This window comes from Panicum virgatum, chromosome 9N (genome assembly GCF_016808335.1).
Source record: "Panicum virgatum strain AP13 chromosome 9N, P.virgatum_v5, whole genome shotgun sequence".
NCBI lineage: Eukaryota > Viridiplantae > Streptophyta > Magnoliopsida > Poales > Poaceae > Panicum > Panicum virgatum.
This window is the reverse complement of record NC_053153.1, coordinates 43451446-43459980: the sequence shown is the minus strand read 5'-3', so window position 1 is coordinate 43459980 and position 8535 is coordinate 43451446. Positions and strand designations below refer to the sequence as shown.

At 44.5% G+C, this 8535-nt stretch overlaps 1 long non-coding RNA gene across 2 annotated transcripts; it reads left to right on the top strand.

Annotated features, from left to right (window-relative positions):
- Nucleotides 1-3706: 3706 nt before the first annotated feature.
- LOC120692053 lies at nt 3707-7986 on the top strand. 2 transcript variants are annotated; one of them, XR_005682467.1, is made up of 5 exons: nt 3707-5621; nt 5740-5998; nt 6820-6975; nt 7074-7353; nt 7484-7986. It is a non-coding gene; the product is annotated as an uncharacterized LOC120692053 (long non-coding RNA). The 2 variants fall into 2 exon arrangements; XR_005682468.1 differs by having other exon boundaries at nt 7479-7986.
- The last annotated feature ends 549 nt before the right edge of the window (nt 7987-8535 follow it).

The following is an 8535-nucleotide window of genomic DNA, read 5'->3' as shown; positions in this document are numbered from 1 at the left end:
ATTTTGTCTAAATATATAATCTATCTATTGGTACGCTATTGGAGTTGGATCTTATTTATTTCTAGTCTAGTTCGAGAACAAAACTCGAACTGTGATAATAATTAGACTACATCCATTTTTATTAAAACTCATTATAGTATAACAATTCGAACTCTAGAAATAATATGATCACTCCTACATATTTATGCATGTAATAATTTAAAATGTTAATATCGTGTAATGTGACCAATTTGGCATGTCATCTATATTTAAATTAGTTAATGGAGTATGATTTAGTTTGAATGAGCCTCCTGGAACAAAAAAAGTCGAGTAGAGTGCTTGTCAAATATCATTAATGTAATAAGTTATAATATTGTTAATTGAGTGTCTCCAACCTAAGACTTAGGGGCTAGTCTACATAGAGTGCGACTTTCACCGTCCTCCATATCGCATTCCAAATATGAAGATTATCAAGATTTTTGCTCATCATAGCCTCGTAGCAAACTCGAAGCACTTTGAAGATTCCCCAGAATAAGTACTCCAAAAGAGGTAAAACTACTCTTTGAGGATTTGAGGAGTACTAGAAAGGCTGCAGTTAGCTACGAAACGCTTGGGGGCTTGTCAGAGATAGATCCTCTGGTACCTGCAAGGAGAGAAGTCGGACTCCTATTAGGATTTCTCTATAATCCTACTAGGACTCTACCTTGTAATCCTACTAGTAACCGCCCCCCTGGGATATATCCCAAACAGGACATAGGGCTCAAGCTGGTAATGGTTTGGGCTGCACCCGGTTTCAACGGTTTGATTTTGCTATCTGAGCTCATTTGGTTTAGTGTTAAATGGGCTGAGGTATCTATTGGTCTGGTTTGGTTTGGTTTTTCTTTCACAATGGGGTTGGTTTGGTACGGATTGAGATTTTGTTTTCCAGTTTATTTGTTGCCTCCGAGGGATCGTTCTGGCCAATTAGTGCAGCTGGATAGGCCTGCAGCACGCACAGCTAAACATGAACATTAGCTGCAGGCCCGCATCGCGCATAAACAGAGCTAGCTGGTGGAGCTAACTGGTTGCATAATGCACGTGGTTTGGTTTAGTTTGGTTTTGAAAGATGATGGTTTGGAATGGTGTGGTGTGATATACAATATATGAGTGAAATGGTTTGGTGCAGTTATGGTCCAGTTCTCGCACCATTAGCATCTTGACATAGGGCATTACGCTACTCTAGCGGTCCAAACCTATCTAAATCTATATCTTGTTTCTGGCTTTTACCTTCAAGCTCCATATCCGACGATCTCCCACCGAATAATCTACTACCTTGGGTATCTCTCGGTAGGTTGGCGGATAAAAACTTTGACAGGAATAGCTGTTCCCAATCCATTGAACTAAGCATTTGAATCTTGTTGCAAGTCATTGATCAAACGATGGAAACGGCCCATCATAATTCTATTTAGAAGCCCATTATTATTTTTTCTTCATCATTCATAATGACATTAAAATCTCCCAGTGTCAACCCACTACTAGACGATCGACTTCTAAAACCGCCTTTAGTACCGGGCGTCCGACCGGTATCGCAAGTTCGATACTAAATACCATGCCATTTATACTAACGTACGCAACAAAAGCTCATTTTTCTATTAGTGACCATAGCCCTTGGAAGGCAAATCCGACAAGCCTAAGCTCTTGCACGAAATTTTTTTTGTTATCATCACCGTGTGCCCCATACACACATGTTAACCACCATGGTTGATAGTTGTCAGGAGGGAACTGCACTGACACAGTAGTTGTTCACTCGAGTTGCATTGGCCGGTCCAGGCTATTAAAACTCCACCGCTGGCACCAGCAGTTGGCAGCTCTACCCAATTAGAGAGAATAGTTCCTCAAGAAAGGGCACTTATTTTTGGTTCCTCTAAACACACCACCTCGACCTTGCAACAATTAATTACCTTGACAAGCTCTAGAATTCAATCCCTGTACATTCCAACATAGAATACTAGGTGATTCCCCACGTGTTGCTGCGGGAGTCGAGGTATGAGAGGAAGATATTTTAACTAAATAGAAGATTAATGAAACAAAATACAAAGGAGCACTCGGGAAGCATGAGAGGAACATCATATGCACCTTTAAAGGTGTAACTAATTAGCATGTGAAACCATACATGACAAACTGAAGAGAACGCGCTCCCTTCGGTGTCCCTCCATGATTAATCCGGAGATGACAGATCCAGTGACAACACAGGGTCGGCCGCCGGTGAGCTCCCTCGATCTCCAATCTGTCGTCGCCTTGAGGTCATCTTTGATTTGTGGTGCCGAACAGGTCTCTGCTTTATTCTGCACTGCTGGCGATGGCGTGCAAGATGAGACCGTACATGGAGGGAAGGAGAGGATGGAGTGTCCACATGACACTACTGCTAATGCGGCAGCGTGATTTATGGTTTGTGAAAGCACTTTTTCTGATAAAAAATCAACACACAGATCAGTCATCTGAAAAATTTCTTGGGCCAGTTGGACTTAATATAATTTTTTAACTCCAAATAAAACTTGCATGTTACCTCCATCAGTCTTCAGGAAAAAGGACATGGAGTATGTCATGTGGTATAATACCAACAACGATCCATATTTCACATATTTAGAGATTTCACTGCTGGGAGATTGCCTCAGGTAATGCCAAAAGGAAAAAAGCTAGCACACTGAGACTGCTGATTGATGCTGCCCAGTACTGCATTTCAAGGTACACAAATTCTAGCGACGAAAACAGGATCTGATTAGCAAACTGCATGCATCTAAATACAAAGCTAATCAATAATGAAATAGACACCAGACACTTGAGAAACCCATTGAATTGTGAAATGCCAACACAGACTTGAGGTAAATCTTCATTTAATAGCCAACACTATCAAGATGAGAAAATAGACATATACCTTGAGGTCCATTAAGATATGGTGGTAAGATCCTTGACTGTTGGATTAACCGAGAAAGCATGACGCTAGGCAGAGTAGTAGTGGCATCAAGAAATATGCCTGGTGAACCACCTGGGCTGGAGCATGCAATACATCATTGTTATGGTTTTCTGATTTGCGAGCCTTGGTAAATCATCCAGCGAGTAGAAAGTATGCAACACAAAAGGCAAAATTGAGTGGAGATACGGGAGAGAGTGAGGAACGAGAGTACTCTATCCTTCTTGTGATGAGTGAATTGTCAACCGTGCGGTGTGATCGTGCGCTTGGTCTTTAGATTGCAGGTACACGGGCGCCAAGTGTCGACGGAGAGTTGCCGTGGAGGAGCTCGGGCCGGGCGGCAGCCGTGGCGTCCACTCCTGGATCGAGGGCGCAAGCGGCGACAGAAGGCGGGTTTCTTGGTTTGCGCCACAAAACCAAGGAAGCTGACGGCGGTTGAAGACGCCAAGTCGTGGAGGCACGGGCGTCGGTCTCGGGACTGACGTAGGCGACGAGCGTCGACGGCGTCTAGGGCCTCGCTGCAAGCGAGGAGGTGACGGGCGTCGGGCGGCGTCTAGGGTCGTCAGAAGGCCGAGGCGGGAACGGCGTCTAGGGACACGGCGTGGAGGCGGGAATCATCCCGCGCGTGGAGTTTTGCCGGTTTTCTCAAAACCGGCCACCGACCCGGGTTTCGCGGACTCCCCAAAAACCGCGAACCGGATCTTCATCCACACGGCGGCATCGCGGAGAAGACTTCGACTCGAAGAAAGAACCTCGACCGTCGGATGAGTCCTTGTATCTTTTTCCGGTTTTGCCCCTACGGGCTTTCTAGTGTCTAATAGAATATAGGGGTAGTTTAGTCTTTTAGTCTAGAGTTAGTGGGCGATAAATATCTCTCTCCCTCCCCACTCTCTCTCTCTTTTCACCTGTGCATCACGCCACCTCTTCTGGTCCTGGCGTTCTTCTCCTCCCTGTCCCTCTTCTCCTCCTCTCTAGGGTTAGGAAATTACCATGGATCATTGAGTTTTGTAGGGAGATTGGATGGAATGGAGGCCCTATCCTCCTGTGCCCTCCGGGGTTTTTGATTCATCTATTTTGGCTGTGATTTTTGTTCCCCGTGTGGTTCTTTGTGTGCTGGAATTTTGTTTTCCTCCTCCCATTTTTGTTCCTGCGCAGAGGACCTTGGTTGCTGGGCTTGGCGTGGCTTTGGGCAGGTGCAGCGCGCTGCCTACTCCAGGCTGGGAGCAGAGGCGCTTGGGCACTTGGGTTGCAGCGCAGCAAGGCAATCTAGAAGGGGCACGCAGTGCCTGGGTGCGCGCGCAAGGGAGCGATCCAGCAGGCTGATTCAGCTCGGCCTGGGGGCAGGTCACCGGCACAGCAGCTCGTGGCCTAGCAGGTAAATCGAAGGTGCAGCTCGCCCAGGGAGGCACAGCAGAAGGCAAGCGAGCGCACAGCAGGGAGGCAGTAACCGGCAGGAATCACCAAGCTTTTGAACAGCAGCTATTTCTCCACGCCCGCAAGGTGTTCGAAGGTTTGCTTCACCGGTCTTTTCTTTTTCCGTTAATTTTGTTAGATTTGTCCTAGGCTTTAGTCATGCACCTAATCACTTTCCCGTAGTTTGCTCTTTCTGTAGCTTTTGAAGTTTTGCTGTAGAATTAAATTTCTTGCTCTTGGCCATAATTAATTTCCCGCTTAATTAGAATCAGAAAAACCTCTAAAAATTAGTTGCTAGCCTTTTAATCTTGCCTACTAGCATGCTAGGGTTAGATTAGTTTTTACTTGAGCATTTAATTTAGTTTTTGTTCGACTAACCTTCTCGTTTTGGTCTGTTCTCGTTTTGCCTGGTTTCAACTCGTTTTGCTTTCGGATTGCGTGTGTTCTCAGGTTTTGCTTCCGCAAGAGTTTTGCGACACTCCGATTGTGTTCCTAGCACTAGCAGCTTGTCTATGCTGCGTAGTATTGGCACATTTTAGGAGCAGTGGTGTGGTGTTTGAATCGGGATTTTTTTTCTTCGATTTTCGGATCAAATTTGAGGCTCCCATTCAACCCCCCCTTCTGGTCGCCTGTCCGGTCCTTCAGAGAGAGAGTACAGCACGTAAGGGGGCAGGCGGGCACCTAGTCTTGAAGCGTTGAGCGGGGATGAGGCGGGGGCAGAGCCATCGACCGCGAGGGCGGCTGCTGCGAGCACCGCGAGTGGCGCGGCGAGGTGTGCCAGGGCCGCAAGCGCGACGCAGGCGGTGAAGAGGAAGACCACGAACAGTTGGTGTTCACAGTGACAATGTGCATTATAGAGACCCCGGCAATCTATAACTGAAAACCTTTTGGTGTTCCTTAACTGATGTGATAACTCAAAGCCTGTTCTTTATAACTGAAGTGATAATTGAAATATTGTTGGTGTTCCTTTTTCTAAGTGCGCTAGGCAGCAGGGGAAGAACGTATGGTTAGGATCTAATTTTGTACTTAAGATCAAACGGCTAAAATAAAAATGATGATGTGGCTCAATGTGGTTGCAGGAAAATCAGAGTTAATGATGTTTAGTGGGTTCCATCTATATAGGATATATAGATATAGATTGGTAGGATTGAATTATTGAAGGAAAAGCTGACGACCCTGGAGAAGTGGTGGAGTTCAGACCTCGGCTGCCAATACTGTGTCATCCTCCTCGGGGCTGGCCCAGCCGAAAAGAGCTGCCATGGCTTCAACATGAACTGAGGTGAGCGAGGAAGACTTAGTAAAGAGTTTACTGTATTTATATAAGCTTTGCTGATTAATACAGCCCGTTTCTCCAATGATTTGTATGGCTTTCATTACTTTTTTCTTGGGTCTGGTAGAGGCTCCAAAACAACATGCTTCTGGTTCCACTCCAGTAATCCGATGGCTGCCGTGGGGGAACTGCCGGAGCACGGGCATGGGAGCTGAATCTATTGGCCCTCGGAGTTGGTAAGATTCTGGCCATCTTCTAGGAAAGCTACAACAATAATTGAGCCTGCTTGCTGGAGGGAGGACTGCTTGCACGCCTTGTTGTTGCAAATCCACTGGAGGTGCAGCAGTAGAGCCCGCAGCTAAAGATTGCCTCTTTGATTTCCGAAAGTAAGTCTTCCTAAATCTTGGAACTAGTATAGCTATTTTGGATACTTTGGTCTGCATTGCTTTAGCAATCAGATAAGAGTGTTTCTATGGTGATTGATCCCTGGCACCATTGGATTGCTAATGCTAGCTAGCCGGATTCATTCAACGCAGTCTCCAGCTTTTGCATCAGCTGCACTTGAGCAATAGAATAGCAGTATAGCACTTGCCATGCAGCAAACAGAACATTAGCACTGTTATCTCTTGCACAAGCAATCCAAGGCTTCCTTCGCCTTGCCAGAGCACACAAATTGAACTGGGGTTCTAGATTCCTCACATACTCGTGCTGCTTGGTTTGCAGGTCGTCCTCGTTGAGTTTCCATGTAAAATGTTTTAATCTTTTGTGGAAAAACTCTCCAAAGTTTATTCCACAAGCTCTGTTCTAGGCTTGCTGCTGTCATCTTGTTTTTTGCAGTATAATTTAGTTTGGATCTAAAATTGGAACTGTTCTATTAGTGACCATAGCCCTTGGAAGGAAAATCCGACAAGCCTAAGCTCTTGCACGAAATTTTTTTTGTTATCATCACCGTGTGGCCCATACACACATGAACTGCAGATTCTGTATTTTTTGACTTGCTGCTGTTATTTTTTTATTGCATTCTTTTCGGAATGGAAGCAGTATAAGTCTAGAAATGCATCTGCATGTGTAGGAGACATGAGATCCTGAAACTTGATGAATTGTGTACATAGTTGTAGTGTTGAGGACGCCCTTCCATCTAGTTATTTGCAACTCTCATGTCTTGTCTCATTAAATATTTCTATTTTTTTCATGGTGTGTTCTGCAGTGCAAGGGATGTCGGTTGCTTGGGTCTGTGGAGGATATTCAAGGCATTGGGGAGCCAGTCACTGCAGGCCCGTTCAATTCTAATTTGATGGTAATAGAGTGCATTGGGTACACTCCACTAAACTTCTGGTCATGGTCGAAGTGGATAGTTACTAATGTGAGTGAGTCTTGCTGCTGATAATATATTTCGTGCGGCTATAAAAAGCCTTGCTGCTGATAATATTATTTCGTGCGGCCATGAAAACATATTTACAGGGGTTCGATGATCATACTGACGCCGCCATCACTATTAAGGATGTGAAGTTCTTTCTAAAGGAGCTGAAAACGAAATGACACTGATATCAATATGTAGGCCCACCGAGCGGAGGCATTTCGTCATAAATTTGTGACTAAAATCATTACTCTTGTTAAGAGTTCGATGTGTTGAATATCAACTGTTCTTCTCCTTTTGCATGCCATGTATATTAAACTAAATACAAGAGTTGCATGGCCATGCATGAGTTCAATGCATTGCTACATGTAATCGGATATCTAGGTAAAGCTTTTCATCTATGTCTAGTTTTCGTTGTCCTTTTGAATTTCTGAATTGATATTGTGTGATATCATGAATATCTTTTCTTTATTAAAATACTTGTTTTCTTTCATCATTGTGCGTGATAGCGCAGGTTGCCACAATTTTGGAAGAATAGCTTCGCAAATCTCGGCCAGAATCGGAAGAGGCAGCAACGCTCTGGCATCAGGTTGGGTCAAGGTTCCCTCTGGATATGCTTAGTAACGGGTCATGATCCGGACGGACGCTCCTGCTCTTCGCGGTCAATTTTCTATAGAAATTGTTCATGTTGCAACATCCTTTTCTATCAAGATTCAACTGCTCTCTGGCTAGATTCGTGTGGGCCTGTCTCAGAGAGGTGTTTGGAGACGATATGACCAGTTTTTGGGAAGAGCTGCTTTGGGGGCAAGCTCACGGGCATGCTTAAAACTAACTTGAGGCTGTGCCTCTTCCTTTTTGCAGGGATTGCTTGGTCAATCTTGAGAACACGAAATAAGATGTCAATTGAAAGACATTCTCTGAAAACCCTATTGATGTCATATAGTCTGGTGTATCTTTTGTGCAGAAATGGTGGACATCCTTTTCTATAAACATAAGCAGCCCTTTTGGCCTTCAGCGTATATATTCGAAAAAAGGAAAGAATATCAAAGCTCTGCAGTTTTGGGCCAAATTTACAGAAATTATCCAGGAAAGTAAAGCATCTTCTACTTAATTTGCAGCACTTGTGCAGGTAGCACTCAGAGAACTTGAGCTCATTCAGTAACGAACTACTGTGGGCGACTTGTGATCTGAAAGCACAGCCACTTAGCACCACGTTGCATGCATTTTCTGGAAAATAAAGGCAAGAAATGTTTTATCAAGGCACTTAATAAACTTATTTTGCTCGTAACAAGAATTAGCATGTTATTATTTCTTTTCTTTTCTTGCCAAGAGCAAGAAGTCAATTTTCGTGACTGCTGGATTTGTTATATATTGTAGTAGTACTTTATATATATGCACGCCCGCGTGCTTGTGTGGCGCATTTAATTTGTGATTTTGGTTCAGCAGTTGAAAACTTATTCAATCATACATACCTCTGTACATCTCCCCAACTTCGTGGCTTGAGTACGCGCATGAGGTCCTGAAGGATGTCCCACATAAGCTTGTCGTCACGGTATTCCTTGAAAA